The following is a 20,506-nucleotide window of genomic DNA, read 5'->3' on the forward strand; positions in this document are numbered from 1 at the left end:
TCAATCCGGTTCTATACGGTTCACACCGGTTTAAACCGGTTCAATCTGGTTTTATCCAGTTTAAACCGGTTCAATCGGTTTTATCCAGTTTAAACCAGTTCAATCCGGTTTTATCCACTTTTAAACGGTTTACACCGGTTCAATCCGATTTTATCCTGTTTAAACCGGTTTAAACCGGTTCAATCCAGTTCTATCCGGTTTATACCAGTTCTATCTTGTTTTATCCGGTTTAAACCAGTTCAATCCGATTCTATCCGGTTTAAACCGGTTTAAACCGGTTCAATCCGGTTTTATCCGGTTAAAACCGGTTTAAACCGGTTCAGTCCGGTTCTATCCGGTCTAAAGCGGTTCAATCTGCTTTTATCTGGTTTAAACCGGTTTAAACTGGTTCAATCTGATTTTATCCTGTTTAAACCAGTTTAAACCGGTTCAATCCGGTTTTATCCGGTTTAAAACAGTTCAATCCGGTTTTATCCGGTTTAACCCGTTTTATACCGTTTCAATCCGTTTCTATCCGGTTTAAACCGGTTTAAACCGGTTCAATCCGTTTTTATCCGGTTTAAACTGGTTCAATCCGCTTTTATCTGGTTTAAACCCGTTTAAACCGGCTCAATCCTCTTTTATCCGGTTTAAACCGATCTATCCGGTTTAAAGCGGTTCAAACCAGATCAATCCGGGTTTATGCGGTTTAAACCGGTTCAATCCGGTTCTATCCGATTTAAACCGGTTCAACCAGTTCAATCCGTTTTTCTCCGGTTTCAACCGGTTCAATTCGGTTTTATCCGGATTAAACCGGTTTAAACCTGTTCAATCTAGTTTTATCCGTTTTAAACTGGTTCTACCCGGTTCTATCCCGTTTAAACCAGTTTAAACCGGTTCTATCCAGTTTTATCCGGTTTAAACCGGTTCAATCCGTTTCTATCTGGTTTAAACCCGTTTAAACCGGTTCTATCCGGTTCTATCCAGATTAAACCGGTTTAAACCATTTCTATCCGGTTCTATTCGGTTTAAACTGGTTTAAAGCGTTTCAATCCGGTTCTATCTGGTTTAAACCGGTTTAAACCGGTTCAATCCGATTTTATCCGGCTTAAACCGGTTCTATCCGGTTCTACCCGGTTTAAACCAGTTTAAACCAGTTCATTCCAGATTTATCCGGTTTATACCAGTTTAAACCGGTTCAATGCAGTTTTATCTGGTTTAAACCGGTTCTATCCGGTTCTATCCAGATTAAACCGGTTTAAACCATTTCTATCCGGTTCTATTCGGTTTAAACCGGTTTAAAGTATTTCAATCCGGTTCTATCCGGTTTAAACCGGTTTAAACCGGTTCAATCCGATTTTATCCGGCTTAAACCTGTTCTATCCGGTTTAAACCAGTTTAAACCAGTTCATTCCGGATTTATCCGGTTTATACCCGTTTAAACCGGTTCAATGCAGTTTTATCTGGTTTAAACCGGTTTAAGCCAGTTCAATCCGGTTTTATCCGGTTTAAACCGTTTCAATCTGGTTTCATCCGGTTTAAACCGGTTTAATCCGGTTCAATCCGGTTTTATCCGTTTTAAACAGGTTTAAACCGGTTCAATCCGGTTTTATCCAGTTTAAACCGGTTCTATCCGGTTCAATCCGGTTGAAACCGCTTTGATCCTTTTAAATCTGCTTTTATCCGGTTGAAACCGGTTCAATCCGGTTTTATCCGGTTTAAACCAGTTTAAACCTGTTCAATCCAATTTTATCCGGTTTAAACCGGTTTAAACTGACTCAAACCGGTTTTATCAGGTTTAAACCGGTTCAAACCGGATCACTCCGGTTTTATCTGGTTTAAACCGGTTCAATCCGGTTTTATCCGGTTGAAACTGGTTTAACCGGTTCAATCCGGTTTTATCCAGTTTGAACCGGTTCTATCCAGTTCTATCCAGTTTAAACTGGTTTAAAAGGGTTCAATCCAGTTTTATCTGGTTTAAACCGGTTCAATCCGGTTTCATCCGGTTTAAAACGGTTTGAACCGGTTCTATCCTGTTTAAACTGGTTTTAACCGGTTCTATCCGGTTTTGTCCGGTTTAAACTGGTTCAATCCGGTTCTATCCGGTTTAAACTGGTTTGAACCGGTTCAATCCCGTTTTATCCTGTTTAAACCGGTTTAAACTGGTTCAATCCTGTTTTATCCCGTTTAAACCGGATTAAACCGGTTAAATCCGGTATCATCCGGTTTAAACCGGTTTAAACCAGTTCAATCCGGTTTTACCTGGTGTAAACTGGTTCAATCCGGTTTTATCCTGTTGAAACTGGTTTAACCGGTTCAATCCGGTTTTATCCAGTTTGAACCCGTTCTATCCGGCTCTATCCTGTTTAAACTGGTTTAAACCGGTTCAATCCGGTTTTATCCAGTTTAAACCAGTTCAATCCGGTTTTATCTGGTTTAAACCAGGTCAATACGGTTCTATCCGGTTGAAACCGGTTTAAACCGGTTCAATCCGCTTTTATCCGGTTTAAACCGGTTCCATCCAGTTTAGTCCTGATTAAACCGGTTCTTTCCGGTTTAAACCGGTTCAAACCGGTTCAATCCGGGTTTATGCGGTTTAAACCGGTTCAATCCGGTTCTATCCGATTTAAACCGGTTCAACCAGTTCAATCCGGTTTTCTCCGGAATAAACCGGTTCAATCCGGTTCTATCCGATTTAAACCGGTTTAAACCGGTTCAATCCGGTTTTAACCGGTTTAAACCGGTTCAATCCGTTTTTCTCCGGTTTAAACCGGTTTAAACCGGTTCAATCCGGTTTTCTCCAGTTTAAACTGGTTTAAACCGGTTCAATTCAGTTTTATCCGGTTTAAACCAGTTTAAACCTGTTCAATCTAGTTTTATCCGTTTTAAACTGGTTCTATCCGGTTCTATCCAGTTTAAATCAGTTCAAACCGGTTCTATCCGGTTTTATCCGCTTTAAACCGGTTCAATCCGTTTCTATCCGGTTTAAACAGGTTTAAACTGGTTCAATCCGGTTTTATCCGGTTTAAACCGGTTCTATCCGGTTCTATCCGGTTTAAACCCGTTTAAACCAGTTCTATTCGGTTCTATTCGGTTTAAACTGGTTTAAAGCGTTTCAATCCGGTTCTATCCGGTTTAAACCGGTTTAAACCTGTTCAATCTAGTTTTATCCGTTTTAAACTGGTTCTATCCGGTTCTATCCAGTTTAAATCAGTTCAAACCGGTTCTATCCGGTTTTATCCGGTTTAAACCGGTTCAACCAGTTCAATCCGTTTTTCTCCGGTTTCAACCGGTTCAATTCGGTTTTATCCGGATTAAACCGGTTTAAACCTGTTCAATCTAGTTTTATCCGTTTTAAACTGGTTCTACCCGGTTCTATCCCGTTTAAACCAGTTTAAACCGGTTCTATCCAGTTTTATCCGGTTTAAACCGGTTCAATCCGTTTCTATCTGGTTTAAACCCGTTTAAACCGGTTCTATCCGGTTCTATCCAGATTAAACCGGTTTAAACCATTTCTATCCGGTTCTATTCGGTTTAAACTGGTTTAAAGCGTTTCAATCCGGTTCTATCTGGTTTAAACCGGTTTAAACCGGTTCAATCCGATTTTATCCGGCTTAAACCGGTTCTATCCGGTTCTACCCGGTTTAAACCAGTTTAAACCAGTTCATTCCAGATTTATCCGGTTTATACCAGTTTAAACCGGTTCAATGCAGTTTTATCAGGTTTAAACCGGTTTAAGCCGGTTCAATCCCGTTTTATCCGGTTTAAACCATTTCAATCTGGTTTCATCCGGTTTAAACCGGTTTAATCCAGTTCAATCCGGTTTTATCCATTTTAATCAGGTTTAAACCGGTTCAATCCGGTTTTATCCAGTTTAAACTGTTTCTATCCGGTTCAATCCGGTTGAAACTGGTTTAACCGGTTCAATCCGGTTTTATCCGGTTTAAACCAGTTCTATCCGGTTCTATCCAGTTTAAACCAGTTTAAACCAGTTCTATCCGGTTCTATTCGGTTTAAACTGGTTTAAAGCGGTTCAATCCGGTTCTATCTGGTTTAAAACTTTTCTATCCGGTTCTCTCCGCTTTAAACCGGTTTAAACCAGTTCATTCCGGATTTATCCGGTTTATACCGGTTTAAACCGGTTCAATGCAGTTTTATCTGGTTTAAACCGGTTTAAGCCAGTTCAATCCGGTTTTATCCGGTTTAAACCGTTTCAATCTGGTTTCATCCGGTTTAAACCGGTTTAATCCGGTTCAATCCGGTTTTATCCGTTTTAAACAGGTTTAAACCGGTTCAATCCGGTTTTATCCAGTTTAAACCGGTTCTATCCGGTTCAATCCGGTTGAAACCGGTTTGATCCTTTTAAATCTGCTTTTATCCGGTTGAAACCGGTTCAATCCGGTTTTATCCGGTTTAAACCAGTTTAAACCGGTTCAATCCAATTTTATCCGGTTTAAACCGGTTTAAACTGACTCAAACCGGTTTTATCAGGTTTAAACCGGTTCAAACCGGATCACTCCGGTTTTATCTGGTTTAAACCGGTTCAATCCGGTTTTATCCGGTTGAAACTGGTTTAACCGGTTCAATCCGGTTTTATCCAGTTTGAACCGGTTCTATCCAGTTCTATCCAGTTTAAACTGGTTTAAAAGGGTTCAATCCAGTTTTATCTGGTTTAAACCGGTTCAATCCGGTTTCATCCGGTTTAAAACGGTTTGAACCGGTTCTATCCTGTTTAAACTGGTTTTAACCGGTTCTATCCGGTTTTGTCCGGTTTAAACTGGTTCAATCCGGTTCTATCCGGTTTAAACTGGTTTAAACCGGTTCAATCCCGTTTTATCCTGTTTAAACCGGTTTAAACTGGTTCAATCCGGTTTTATCCCGTTTAAACCGGATTAAACCGGTTAAATCCGGTATCATCCGGTTTAAACCGGTTTAAACCAGTTCAATCCGGTTTTATCTGGTGTAAACTGGTTCAATCCGGTTTTATCCTGTTGAAACTGGTTTAACCGGTTCAATGCGGTTTTATCCAGTTTGAACCCGTTCTATCCGGCTCTATCCTGTTTAAACTGGTTTAAACCGGTTCTATCCGGTTTTATCCAGTTTAAACCAGTTCAATCCGGTTTTATCTGGTTTAAACCAGGTCAATACGGTTCTATCCAGTTGAAACCGGTTTAAACCGGTTCAATCCGCTTTTATCCGGTTTAAACCGGTTCCATCCAGTTTAGTCCTGATTAAACCGGTTCTTTCCGGTTTAAACCGGTTCAAACCGGTTCAGTCGGGGTTTATGCGGTTTAAACCGGTTCAATCCGGTTCTATCCGATTTAAACCGGTTCAACCAGTTCAATCCGGTTTTCTCCGGAATAAACCGGTTCAATCCGGTTCTATCCGATTTAAACCGGTTTAAACCGGTTCAATCCGGTTTTAACCGGTTTAAACCGGTTCAATCCGTTTTTCTCCGGTTTAAACCGGTTTAAACCGGTTCAATCCGGTTTTCTCCAGTTTAAACTGGTTTAAACCGGTTCAATTCAGTTTTATCCGGTTTAAACCGGTTTAAACCTGTTCAATCTAGTTTTATCCGTTTTAAACTGGTTCTATCCGGTTCTATCCAGTTTAAATCAGTTCAAACCGGTTCTATCCGGTTTTATCCGGTTTAAACCGGTTCAATCCGTTTCTATCCGGTTTAAACCGGTTTAAACTGGTTCAATCCGGTTTTATCCGGTTTAAACCGGTTCTATCCGGTTCTATCCGGTTTAAACCCGTTTAAACCAGTTCTATTCGGTTCTATTCGGTTTAAACTGGTTTAAAGCGTTTCAATCCGGTTCTATCCGGTTTAAACCGGTTTAAACCTGTTCAATCTAGTTTTATCCGTTTTAAACTGGTTCTATCCGGTTCTATCCAGTTTAAATCAGTTCAAACCGGTTCTATCCGGTTTTATCCGGTTTAAACCGGTTCAATCCGTTTCTATCCGGTTTAAACCGGTTTAAACTGGTTCAATCCGGTTTTTTCCGGTTTAAACCGCTTCTATTCGGTTCAAACCGGTTTAAACCGGTTTAAACCGGTTCAATCTGGTTTTATCCGGTTTAAACCGGTTCTATCCGGTTCTATCCGTTTTAAACCGGTTTAAACCAGTTCTATTCGGTTCTATTCGGTTTAAACTGGTTTAAAGCGGTTTAATCCGGTTCTATTAGGTTTAAACCGGTTTAAACCTGTTCAATCTAGTTTTATCCGTTTTAAACTGGTTCTATCCGGTTCTATCCAGTTTAAACCAGTTTAAACCGGTTCTATCCGGTTTTATCCAGTTTAAACCGATTCAATCCGTTTCTATCCGGTTTAAACCGGTTTAAACCAGTTCAATCCGGTTTTATCCGGTTTAAACCGGTTCTATCCGGTTCTATCCAGTTCAAACCGGTTTAAACCAGTTCTATCCGGTTCTATTCGGTTTAAACTGGTTTAAAGCGGTTCAATCCGGTTCTCTCCGGTTTAAACCAGTTTAAACCGGTTCAATCCGGTTTTATCCGGCTTAAACCGGTTCTATCCGGTTTAGACCGGTTTAAACCAGTTCATTCCGGATTTATCCGGTTTATACCAGTTTAAACCGGTTTAATGCATTTTTATCTGGTTTAAACCGGTTTAACCCAGTTTCAATCCAGTTTTATCCGATTTAGACCGTTTCAATCTGGTTTCATCCGGTTTAAACCGGTTTAATCCGGTTCAATCCGGTTTTATCCAGTTTAATCAGGTTTAAACCGGTTCAATCCGGTTTTATCCAGTTTAAACTGGTTCTATCCGGTTCAATCCGGTTGAAACTGGTTTAACCGGTTCAATCCGGTTTTATCCGGTTTAAACCGGTTTAAACCAGTTCAATCCGGTTCTATCCGTTATAAACCAGTTCTATCTTGTTTTATCCGCTTTAAACCGGTTCAATCCGGTTTTATCCTGTTTAAACCAGTTCAATCCGTTTTTGTCCACTTTAAACCTGTTTAAACCGGTTCAATATGGTTTTATCCGGTTTAAACCGGTTCAATCCGGTTTTATCCAGTTTAAACACGTTCAATCCGGTTCTATACGGTTCAAACCGGTTTAAACCAGTTCAATCCGGTTTTATCCAGTTTAAACTGGTTTAAACCGGTTCAATCTGGTTTTATCCGGTTTAATCCGGTTTAATCCGGTTTAAACCGTTTCAGTCCCTTTCTATCCGCTTTAAACTAGTTCTATCCTGTTTTATCCGGTTTAAACCAGTTTAAACAGGATGGATCCGGTTTTATCCGGTTTAAACCGGTTCAATGCGGTTTTATCCTGTTTAAACCATTTTAAACTGGTTCAATTCGGTTTTATCCTGTTTAAACCAGTTCAATCCGGTTTTATCCACCTTAAACTGGTTTAAACTGGTTCAATCCGGTTCTATCCGTTTTAAACCAGTTTAAACCGGTTCAATCTGGTTTAAACTTATTCAATCCGGTTTTATCCGGTTTAAACTGGTTTAATCCGGTTCAATCTGCTTTTTTCCGGTTTAAATCCGTTCTATCCTGTTTTATCTGGTTTAAACCGGTTTCAACCGCTTCAATCTGGTTCAACCCGGTTCTATCCGGTTTTATCTGGTTTAAACCAGTTTAAACCGGATCAATCCTGTTTTATCCAGTTTAAACCGGTTCAGTCCGGTTTTATCCGGTTTAAACAGGTTCAATCCGGTTTTTCTGGTTTAAACCGGTTCAATCCAGTTCTATCCAGTTTAAACGGTTTCCATCCGGTTTTATCCGGTTTAAACCGGTTCAATCCGGTTTCATCCGGTTAAACACGTTCAATCCGGTTCTATACGGTTCACACCGGTTTAAACCGGTTCAATCTGGTTTTATCCAGTTTAAACCGGTTCAATCGGTTTTATCCAGTTTAAACCAGTTCAATCCGGTTTTATCCACTTTTAAACGGTTTACACCGGTTCAATCCGATTTTATCCTGTTTAAACCGGTTTAAACCGGTTCAATCCAGTTCTATCCGGTTTATACCAGTTCTATCTTGTTTTATCCGGTTTAAACCAGTTCAATCCGATTCTATCCGGTTTAAACCGGTTTAAACCGGTTCAATCCGGTTTTATCCGGTTAAAACCGGTTTAAACCGGTTCAGTCCGGTTCTATCCGGTCTAAAGCGGTTCAATCTGCTTTTATCTGGTTTAAACCGGTTTAAACTGGTTCAATCTGATTTTATCCTGTTTAAACCAGTTTAAACCGGTTCAATCCGGTTTTATCCGGTTTAAAACAGTTCAATCCGGTTTTATCCGGTTTAACCCGTTTTATACCGTTTCAATCCGTTTCTATCCGGTTTAAACCGGTTTAAACCGGTTCAATCCGTTTTTATCCGGTTTAAACTGGTTCAATCCGCTTTTATCTGGTTTAAACCCGTTTAAACCGGCTCAATCCTCTTTTATCCGGTTTAAACCGATCTATCCGGTTTAAAGCGGTTCAAACCAGATCAATCCGGGTTTATGCGGTTTAAACCGGTTCAATCCGGTTCTATCCGATTTAAACCGGTTCAACCAGTTCAATCCGTTTTTCTCCGGTTTCAACCGGTTCAATTCGGTTTTATCCGGATTAAACCGGTTTAAACCTGTTCAATCTAGTTTTATCCGTTTTAAACTGGTTCTACCCGGTTCTATCCCGTTTAAACCAGTTTAAACCGGTTCTATCCAGTTTTATCCGGTTTAAACCGGTTCAATCCGTTTCTATCTGGTTTAAACCCGTTTAAACCGGTTCTATCCGGTTCTATCCAGATTAAACCGGTTTAAACCATTTCTATCCGGTTCTATTCGGTTTAAACTGGTTTAAAGCGTTTCAATCCGGTTCTATCTGGTTTAAACCGGTTTAAACCGGTTCAATCCGATTTTATCCGGCTTAAACCGGTTCTATCCGGTTCTACCCGGTTTAAACCAGTTTAAACCAGTTCATTCCAGATTTATCCGGTTTATACCAGTTTAAACCGGTTCAATGCAGTTTTATCTGGTTTAAACCGGTTCTATCCGGTTCTATCCAGATTACACCGGTTTAAACCATTTCTATCCGGTTCTATTCGGTTTAAACCGGTTTAAAGTATTTCAATCCGGTTCTATCCGGTTTAAACCGGTTTAAACCGGTTCAATCCGATTTTATCCGGCTTAAACCTGTTCTATCCGGTTTAAACCAGTTTAAACCAGTTCATTCCGGATTTATCCGGTTTATACCCGTTTAAACCGGTTCAATGCAGTTTTATCTGGTTTAAACCGGTTTAAGCCAGTTCAATCCGGTTTTATCCGGTTTAAACCGTTTCAATCTGGTTTCATCCGGTTTAAACCGGTTTAATCCGGTTCAATCCGGTTTTATCCGTTTTAAACAGGTTTAAACCGGTTCAATCCGGTTTTATCCAGTTTAAACCGGTTCTATCCGGTTCAATCCGGTTGAAACCGCTTTGATCCTTTTAAATCTGCTTTTATCCGGTTGAAACCGGTTCAATCCGGTTTTATCCGGTTTAAACCAGTTTAAACCGGTTCAATCCAATTTTATCCGGTTTAAACCGGTTTAAACTGACTCAAACCGGTTTTATCAGGTTTAAACCGGTTCAAACCGGATCACTCCGGTTTTATCTGGTTTAAACCGGTTCAATCCGGTTTTATCCGGTTGAAACTGGTTTAACCGGTTCAATCCGGTTTTATCCAGTTTGAACCGGTTCTATCCAGTTCTATCCAGTTTAAACTGGTTTAAAAGGGTTCAATCCAGTTTTATCTGTTTTAAACCGGTTCAATCCGGTTTCATCCGGTTTAAAACGGTTTGAACCGGTTCTATCCTGTTTAAACTGGTTTTAACCGGTTCTATCCGGTTTTGTCCGGTTTAAACTGGTTCAATCCGGTTCTATCCGGTTTAAACTGGTTTGAACCGGTTCAATCCCGTTTTATCCTGTTTAAACCGGTTTAAACTGGTTCAATCCGGTTTTATCCCGTTTAAACCGGATTAAACCGGTTAAATCCGGTATCATCCGGTTTAAACCGGTTTAAACCAGTTCAATCCGGTTTTACCTGGTGTAAACTGGTTCAATCCGGTTTTATCCTGTTGAAACTGGTTTAACCGGTTCAATCCGGTTTTATCCAGTTTGAACCCGTTCTATCCGGCTCTATCCTGTTTAAACTGGTTTAAACCGGTTCAATCCGGTTTTATCCAGTTTAAACCAGTTCAATCCGGTTTTATCTGGTTTAAACCAGGTCAATACGGTTCTATCCGGTTGAAACCGGTTTAAACCGGTTCAATCCGCTTTTATCCGGTTTAAACCGGTTCCATCCAGTTTAGTCCTGATTAAACCGGTTCTTTCCGGTTTAAACCGGTTCAAACCGGTTCAATCCGGGTTTATGCGGTTTAAACCGGTTCAATCCGGTTCTATCCGATTTAAACCGGTTCAACCAGTTCAATCCGGTTTTCTCCGGAATAAACCGGTTCAATCCGGTTCTATCCGATTTAAACCGGTTTAAACCGGTTCAATCCGGTTTTAACCGGTTTAAACCGGTTCAATCCGTTTTTCTCCGGTTTAAACCGGTTTAAACCGGTTCAATCCGGTTTTCTCCAGTTTAAACTGGTTTAAACCGGTTCAATTCAGTTTTATCCGGTTTAAACCAGTTTAAACCTGTTCAATCTAGTTTTATCCGTTTTAAACTGGTTCTATCCGGTTCTATCCAGTTTAAATCAGTTCAAACCGGTTCTATCCGGTTTTATCCGCTTTAAACCGGTTCAATCCGTTTCTATCCGGTTTAAACAGGTTTAAACTGGTTCAATCCGGTTTTATCCGGTTTAAACCGGTTCTATCCGGTTCTATCCGGTTTAAACCCGTTTAAACCAGTTCTATTCGGTTCTATTCGGTTTAAACTGGTTTAAAGCGTTTCAATCCGGTTCTATCCGGTTTAAACCGGTTTAAACCTGTTCAATCTAGTTTTATCCGTTTTAAACTGGTTCTATCCGGTTCTATCCAGTTTAAATCAGTTCAAACCGGTTCTATCCGGTTTTATCCGGTTTAAACCGGTTCAACCAGTTCAATCCGTTTTTCTCCGGTTTCAACCGGTTCAATTCGGTTTTATCCGGATTAAACCGGTTTAAACCTGTTCAATCTAGTTTTATCCGTTTTAAACTGGTTCTACCCGGTTCTATCCCGTTTAAACCAGTTTAAACCGGTTCTATCCAGTTTTATCCGGTTTAAACCGGTTCAATCCGTTTCTATCTGGTTTAAACCCGTTTAAACCGGTTCTATCCGGTTCTATCCAGATTAAACCGGTTTAAACCATTTCTATCCGGTTCTATTCGGTTTAAACTGGTTTAAAGCGTTTCAATCCGGTTCTATCTGGTTTAAACCGGTTTAAACCGGTTCAATCCGATTTTATCCGGCTTAAACCGGTTCTATCCGGTTCTACCCGGTTTAAACCAGTTTAAACCAGTTCATTCCAGATTTATCCGGTTTATACCAGTTTAAACCGGTTCAATGCAGTTTTATCAGGTTTAAACCGGTTTAAGCCGGTTCAATCCCGTTTTATCCGGTTTAAACCATTTCAATCTGGTTTCATCCGGTTTAAACCGGTTTAATCCAGTTCAATCCGGTTTTATCCATTTTAATCAGGTTTAAACCGGTTCAATCCGGTTTTATCCAGTTTAAACTGTTTCTATCCGGTTCAATCCGGTTGAAACTGGTTTAACCGGTTCAATCCGGTTTTATCCGGTTTAAACCAGTTCTATCCGGTTCTATCCGGTTTAAACCAGTTTAAACCAGTTCTATCCGGTTCTATTCGGTTTAAACTGGTTTAAAGCGGTTCAATCCGGTTCTATCTGGTTTAAAACTTTTCTATCCGGTTCTCTCCGCTTTAAACCGGTTTAAACCAGTTCATTCCGGATTTATCCGGTTTATACCGGTTTAAACCGGTTCAATGCAGTTTTATCTGGTTTAAACCGGTTTAAGCCAGTTCAATCCGGTTTTATCCGGTTTAAACCGTTTCAATCTGGTTTCATCCGGTTTAAACCGGTTTAATCCGGTTCAATCCGGTTTTATCCGTTTTAAACAGGTTTAAACCGGTTCAATCCGGTTTTATCCAGTTTAAACCGGTTCTATCCGGTTCAATCCGGTTGAAACCGGTTTGATCCTTTTAAATCTGCTTTTATCCGGTTGAAACCGGTTCAATCCGGTTTTATCCGGTTTAAACCAGTTTAAACCGGTTCAATCCAATTTTATCCGGTTTAAACCGGTTTAAACTGACTCAAACCGGTTTTATCAGGTTTAAACCGGTTCAAACCGGATCACTCCGGTTTTATCTGGTTTAAACCGGTTCAATCCGGTTTTATCCGGTTGAAACTGGTTTAACCGGTTCAATCCGGGTTTATCCAGTTTGAACCGGTTCTATCCAGTTCTATCCAGTTTAAACTGGTTTAAAAGGGTTCAATCCAGTTTTATCTGGTTTAAACCGGTTCAATCCGGTTTCATCCGGTTTAAAACGGTTTGAACCGGTTCTATCCTGTTTAAACTGGTTTTAACCGGTTCTATCCGGTTTTGTCCGGTTTAAACTGGTTCAATCCGGTTCTATCCGGTTTAAACTGGTTTAAACCGGTTCAATCCCGTTTTATCCTGTTTAAACCGGTTTAAACTGGTTCAATCCGGTTTTATCCCGTTTAAACCGGATTAAACCGGTTAAATCCGGTATCATCCGGTTTAAACCGGTTTAAACCAGTTCAATCCGGTTTTATCTGGTGTAAACTGGTTCAATCCGGTTTTATCCTGTTGAAACTGGTTTAACCGGTTCAATGCGGTTTTATCCAGTTTGAACCCGTTCTATCCGGCTCTATCCTGTTTAAACTGGTTTAAACCGGTTCTATCCGGTTTTATCCAGTTTAAACCAGTTCAATCCGGTTTTATCTGGTTTAAACCAGGTCAATACGGTTCTATCCGGTTGAAACCGGTTTAAACCGGTTCAATCCGCTTTTATCCGGTTTAAACCGGTTCCATCCAGTTTAGTCCTGATTAAACCGGTTCTTTCCGGTTTAAACCGGTTCAAACCGGTTCAGTCCGGTTTATGCGGTTTAAACCGGTTCAATCCGGTTCTATCCGATTTAAACCGGTTCAACCAGTTCAATCCGGTTTTCTCCGGAATAAACCGGTTCAATCCGGTTCTATCCGATTTAAACCGGTTTAAACCGGTTCAATCCGGTTTTAACCGGTTTAAACCGGTTCAATCCGTTTTTCTCCGGTTTAAACCGGTTTAAACCGGTTCAATCCGGTTTTCTCCAGTTTAAACTGGTTTAAACCGGTTCAATTCAGTTTTATCCGGTTTAAACCGGTTTAAACCTGTTCAATCTAGTTTTATCCGTTTTAAACTGGTTCTATCCGGTTCTATCCAGTTTAAATCAGTTCAAACCGGTTCTATCCGGTTTTATCCGGTTTAAACCGGTTCAATCCGTTTCTATCCGGTTTAAACCGGTTTAAACTGGTTCAATCCGGTTTTATCCGGTTTAAACCGGTTCTATCCGGTTCTATCCGGTTTAAACCCGTTTAAACCAGTTCTATTCGGTTCTATTCGGTTTAAACTGGTTTAAAGCGTTTCAATCCGGTTCTATCCGGTTTAAACCGGTTTAAACCTGTTCAATCTAGTTTTATCCGTTTTAAACTGGTTCTATCCGGTTCTATCCAGTTTAAATCAGTTCAAACCGGTTCTATCCGGTTTTATCCGGTTTAAACCGGTTCAATCCGTTTCTATCCGGTTTAAACCGGTTTAAACTGGTTCAATCCGGTTTTTTCCGGTTTAAACCGCTTCTATTCGGTTCAAACCGGTTTAAACCGGTTTAAACCGGTTCAATCTGGTTTTATCCGGTTTAAACCGGTTCTATCCGGTTCTATCCGTTTTAAACCGGTTTAAACCAGTTCTATTCGGTTCTATTCGGTTTAAACTGGTTTAAAGCGGTTTAATCCGGTTCTATTAGGTTTAAACCGGTTTAAACCTGTTCAATCTAGTTTTATCCGTTTTAAACTGGTTCTATCCGGTTCTATCCAGTTTAAACCAGTTTAAACCGGTTCTATCCGGTTTTATCCAGTTTAAACCGATTCAATCCGTTTCTATCCGGTTTAAACCGGTTTAAACCAGTTCAATCCGGTTTTATCCGGTTTAAACCGGTTCTATCCGGTTCTATCCAGTTCAAACCGGTTTAAACCAGTTCTATCCGGTTCTATTCGGTTTAAACTGGTTTAAAGCGGTTCAATCCGGTTCTCTCCGGTTTAAACCAGTTTAAACCGGTTCAATCCGGTTTTATCCGGCTTAAACCGGTTCTATCCGGTTTAGACCGGTTTAAACCAGTTCATTCCGGATTTATCCGGTTTATACCAGTTTAAACCGGTTTAATGCATTTTTATCTGGTTTAAACCGGTTTAACCCAGTTTCAATCCAGTTTTATCCGATTTAGACCGTTTCAATCTGGTTTCATCCGGTTTAAACCGGTTTAATCCGGTTCAATCCGGTTTTATCCAGTTTAATCAGGTTTAAACCGGTTCAATCCGGTTTTATCCAGTTTAAACTGGTTCTATCCGGTTCAATCCGGTTGAAACTGGTTTAACCGGTTCAATCCGGTTTTATCCGGTTTAAACCGGTTTAAACCAGTTCAATCCGGTTCTATCCGTTATAAACCAGTTCTATCTTGTTTTATCCGCTTTAAACCGGTTCAATCCGGTTTTATCCTGTTTAAACCAGTTCAATCCGTTTTTGTCCACTTTAAACCTGTTTAAACCGGTTCAATATGGTTTTATCCGGTTTAAACCGGTTCAATCCGGTTTTATCCAGTTTAAACACGTTCAATCCGGTTCTATACGGTTCAAACCGGTTTAAACCAGTTCAATCCGGTTTTATCCAGTTTAAACTGGTTTAAACCGGTTCAATCTGGTTTTATCCGGTTTAATCCGGTTTAATCCGGTTTAAACCGTTTCAGTCCCTTTCTATCCGCTTTAAACTAGTTCTATCCTGTTTTATCCGGTTTAAACCAGTTTAAACAGGATGGATCCGGTTTTATCCGGTTTAAACCGGTTCAATGCGGTTTTATCCTGTTTAAACCATTTTAAACTGGTTCAATTCGGTTTTATCCTGTTTAAACCAGTTCAATCCGGTTTTATCCACCTTAAACTGGTTTAAACTGGTTCAATCCGGTTCTATCCGTTTTAAACCAGTTTAACCCGGTTCAATCCGGTTTAAACTTATTCAATCCGGTTTTATCCGGTTTAAACTGGTTTAATCCGGTTCAATCTGCTTTTTTCCGGTTTAAATCCGTTCTATCCTGTTTTATCTGGTTTAAACCGGTTTCAACCGCTTCAATCTGGTTCAACCCGGTTCTATCCGGTTTTATCTGGTTTAAACCAGTTTAAACCGGATCAATCCTGTTTTATCCAGTTTAAACCGGTTCAGTCCGGTTTTATCCGGTTTAAACAGGTTCAATCCGGTTTTTCTGGTTTAAACCGGTTCAATCCAGTTCTATCCAGTTTAAACGGTTTCCATCCGGTTTTATCCGGTTTAAACCGGTTCAATCCGGTTTCATCCGGTTAAACACGTTCAATCCGGTTCTATACGGTTCACACCGGTTTAAACCGGTTCAATCTGGTTTTATCCAGTTTAAACCGGTTCAATCGGTTTTATCCAGTTTAAACCAGTTCAATCCGGTTTTATCCACTTTTAAACGGTTTACACCGGTTCAATCCGATTTTATCCTGTTTAAACCGGTTTAAACCGGTTCAATCCAGTTCTATCCGGTTTATACCAGTTCTATCTTGTTTTATCCGGTTTAAACCAGTTCAATCCGATTCTATCCGGTTTAAACCGGTTTAAACCGGTTCAATCCGGTTTTATCCGGTTAAAACCGGTTTAAACCGGTTCAGTCCGGTTCTATCCGGTCTAAAGCGGTTCAATCTGCTTTTATCTGGTTTAAACCGGTTTAAACTGGTTCAATCTGATTTTATCCTGTTTAAACCAGTTTAAACCGGTTCAATCCGGTTTTATCCGGTTTAAAACAGTTCAATCCGGTTTTATCCGGTTTAACCCGTTTTATACCGTTTCAATCCGTTTCTATCCGGTTTAAACCGGTTTAAACCGGTTCAATCCGTTTTTATCCGGTTTAAACTGGTTCAATCCGCTTTTATCTGGTTTAAACCCGTTTAAACCGGCTCAATCCTCTTTTATCCGGTTTAAACCGATCTATCCGGTTTAAAGCGGTTCAAACCAGATCAATCCGGGTTTATGCGGTTTAAACCGGTTCAATCCGGTTCTATCCGATTTAAACCGGTTCAACCAGTTCAATCCGTTTTTCTCCGGTTTCAACCGGTTCAATTCGGTTTTATCCGGATTAAACCGGTTTAAACCTGTTCAATCTAGTTTTATCCGTTTTAAACTGGTTCTACCCGGTTCTATCCCGTTTAAACCAGTTTAAACCGGTTCTATCCAGTTTTATCCGGTTTAAACCGGTTCAATCCGTTTCTATCTGGTTTAAACCCGTTTAAACCGGTTCTATCCGGTTCTATCCAGATGAAACCGGTTTAAACCATTTCTATCCGGTTCTATTCGGTTTAAACTGGTTTAAAGCGTTTCAATCCGGTTCTATCTGGTTTAAACCGGTTTAAACCGGTTCAATCCGGTTTTATCCAGTTTAAACTGTTTCTATCCGGTTCAATCCGGTTGAAACTGGTTTAACCGGTTCAATCCGGTTTTATCCGGTTTAAACCAGTTCTATCCGGTTCTATCCGGTTTAAACCAGTTTAAACCAGTTCTATCCGGTTCTATTCGGTTTAAACTGGTTTAAAGCGGTTCAATCCGGTTCTATCCGGTTTAAACCTTTTCTATCCGGTTCTCTCCGCTTTAAACCGGTTTAAACCAGTTCATTCCGGATTTATCCGGTTTATACCGGTTTAAACCGGTTCAATGCAGTTTTATCTGGTTTAAACCGGTTTAAGCCGGTTCAATCGGGTTTTATCCGGTTTAAACCGTTTCAATCTGGTTTCATCCGGTTTAAACCGGTTTAATCCGGTTCAATCCGGTTTTATCCGTTTTAAACAGGTTTAAACCGGTTCAATCCGGTTTTATCCAGTTTAAACCGGTTCTATCCGGTTCAATCCGGTTGAAACCGGTTTGATCCTTTTAAATCTGCTTTTATCCGGTTGAAACCGGTTCAATCCGGTTTTATCCGGTTTAAACCAGTTTAAACCGGTTCAATCCAATTTTATCCGGTTTAAACCGGTTTAAACTGACTCAAACCGGTTTTATCAGGTTTAAACCGGTTCAAACCGGATCACTCCAGTTTTATCTGGTTTAAACCGGTTCAATCCGGTTTTATCCGGTTGAAACTGTTTTAACCGGTTCAATCCGGTTTTATCCAGTTTGAACCGGTTCTATCCAGTTCTATCCAGTTTAAACTGGTTTAAAAGGGTTCAATCCAGTTTTATCTGGTTTAAACCGGTTCAATCCGGTTTCATCCGGTTTAAAACGGTTTGAACCGGTTCTATCCTGTTTAAACTGGTTTTAACCGGTTCTATCCGGTTTTTTCCGGTTTAAACTGGTTCAATCCGGTTCTATCCGGTTTAAACTGGTTTAAACTGGTTCAATCCCGTTTTATCCTGTTTAAACCGGTTTAAACTGGTTCAATCCGGTTTTATCCCGTTTAAACCGGATTAAACCGGTTAAATCCGGTATCATCCGGTTTAAACCAGTTTAAACCAGTTCAATCCGTTTTTATCTGGTGTAAACTGGTTCAATCCGGTTTTATCCTGTTGAAACTGGTTTAACCGGTTCAATCCGGTTTTATCCAGTTTGAACCCGTTCTATCCGGCTCTATCCTGTTTAAACTGGTTTAAACCGGTTCAATCCGGTTTTATCCAGTTTAAACCAGTTCAATCCGGTTTTATCTGGTTTAAACCAGGTCAATACGTTTCTATCCGGTTGAAACCGGTTTAAACCGGTTCAATCCGCTTTTATCCGGTTTAAACCGGTTCCATCCAGTTTAGTCCTGATTAAACCGGTTCTTTCCGGTTTAAACCGGTTCAAACCGGTTCAATCCGGGTTTATGCGGTTTAAACCGGTTCAATCCGGTTCTATCCGATTTAAACCGGTTCAACCAGTTCAATCCGGTTTTCTCCGGAATAAACCGGTTCAATCCGGTTCTATCCGATTTAAACCGGTTTAAACCGGTTCAATCCGGTTTTCTCCGGTTTAAACCGGTTTAAACCGGTTCAATCCGGTTTTCTCCGGTTTAAACCGGTTTAAACCGGTTCAATCCGGTTTTCTCCAGTTTAAACTGGTTTAAACCGGTTCAATTCGGTTTTATCCGGTTTAAACCGGTTTAAACCTGTTCAATCTAGTTTTATCCGTTTTAAACTGGTTCTATCCGGTTCTATCCAGTTTAAATCAGTTCAAACCAGTTCTATCCAGTTTTATCCGGTTTAAACCGGTTCAATCCGTTTCTATCCGGTTTAAACCGGTTTAAACTGGTTCAATCCGGTTTTATCCGGTTTAAACCGGTTCTATCCGGTTCTATCCGGTTTAAACCCGTTTAAACCAGTTCTAATCGGTTCTATTCGGTTTAAACTGGTTTAAAGCGGTTCAATCCGGTTCTATCCGGTTTAAACCGGTTTAAACCTGTTCAATCTAGTTTTATCCGTTTTAAACTGGTTCTATCCGGTTCTATCCAGTTTAAATCAGTTCAAACCGGTTCTATCCGGTTTTATCCGGTTTAAACCGGTTCAATCCGTTTCTATCCGGTTTAAACCGGTTTAAACTGGTTCAATCCGGTTTTATCCGGTTTAAACCGCTTCTATTCGGTTCAAACTGGTTTAAACCGGTTTAAACCGGTTCATTCTGGTTTTATCCGGTTTAAACCGGTTCTATCCGGTTCTATCCGGTTTAAACCGGTTTAAACCAGTTCTATTCGGTTTAAACTGGTTTAAAGCGGTTCAATCCGGTTCTATCCGGTTTAAACCGGTTTAAACCTGTTCAATCTAGTTTTATCCGTTTTAAACTGGTTCTATCCGGTTCTATCCAGTTTAAACCAGTTTAAACCGGTTCTATCCGGTTTTATCCAGTTTAAACCGATTCAATCCATTTCTATCCGGTTTAAACCGGTTTAAACCAGTTCAATCCGGTTTTATCCGGTTTAAACCGGTTCTATCCGGTTCTATCCAGTTCAAACCGGTTTAAACCAGTTCTATCCGTTTCTATTCGGTTTAAACTGGTTTAAAGCGGTTCAAACTGGTTCTCTCCGGTTTAAACCGGTTTAAACCGGTTCAATCCGGTTTTATCCAGTTTAAACCGGTTCTATCCGGTTTAAACCGGTTTAAACCAGTTCATTCCGGATTTATCCGGTTTATACCAGTTTAAACCGGTTTAATGCATTTTTATCTGGTTTAAACCGGTTTAACCCGGTTTCAATCCAGTTTTATCCAGTTTAAACCGTTTCAATCTGGTTTCATCCGGTTTAAACCGGTTTAATCCGGTTCAATCCGGTTTTATCCAGTTTAATCAGGTTTAAACCGGTTCAATCCGGTTTTATCCAGTTTAAACTGGTTCTATCCGGTTCAATCCGGTTGAAACTGGTTTAACCGGTTCAATCCGGTTTTATCCGGTTTAAACCGGTTTAAACCAGTTCAATCCGGTTCTATCCGTTATAAACCAGTTCTATCTTGTTTTATCCGCTTTAAACCGGTTCAATCCGGTTTTATCCTGTTTAAACCAGTTCAATCCGTTTTTGTCCACTTTAAACCTGTTTAAACCGGTTCAATATGGTTTTATCCGGTTTAAACCGGTTCAATCCGGTTTTATCCAGTTTAAACACGTTCAATCCGGTTCTATACGGTTCAAACCGGTTTAAACCAGTTCAATCCGGTTTTATCCAGTTTAAACTGGTTTAAACCGGTTCAATCTGGTTTTATCCGGTTTAATCCGGTTTAATCCGGTTTAAACCGTTTCAGTCCCTTTCTATCCGCTTTAAACTAGTTCTATCCTGTTTTATCCGGTTTAAACCAGTTTAAACAGGATGGATCCGGTTTTATCCGGTTTAAACCGGTTCAATGCGGTTTTATCCTGTTTAAACCATTTTAAACTGGTTCAATTCGGTTTTATCCTGTTTAAACCAGTTCAATCCGGTTTTATCCACCTTAAACTGGTTTAAACTGGTTCAATCCGGTTCTATCCGTTTTAAACCAGTTTAAACCGGTTCAATCTGGTTTAAACTTATTCAATCCGGTTTTATCCGGTTTAAACTGGTTTAATCCGGTTCAATCTGCTTTTTTCCGGTTTAAATCCGTTCTATCCTGTTTTATCTGGTTTAAACCGGTTTCAACCGCTTCAATCTGGTTCAACCCGGTTCTATCCGGTTTTATCTGGTTTAAACCAGTTTAAACCGGATCAATCCTGTTTTATCCAGTTTAAACCGGTTCAGTCCGGTTTTATCCGGTTTAAACAGGTTCAATCCGGTTTTTCTGGTTTAAACCGGTTCAATCCAGTTCTATCCAGTTTAAACGGTTT

This window comes from Cynocephalus volans, chromosome 12 (assembly GCF_027409185.1).
Source record: "Cynocephalus volans isolate mCynVol1 chromosome 12, mCynVol1.pri, whole genome shotgun sequence".
In the NCBI taxonomy this organism is placed as follows: domain Eukaryota; kingdom Metazoa; phylum Chordata; class Mammalia; order Dermoptera; family Cynocephalidae; genus Cynocephalus; species Cynocephalus volans.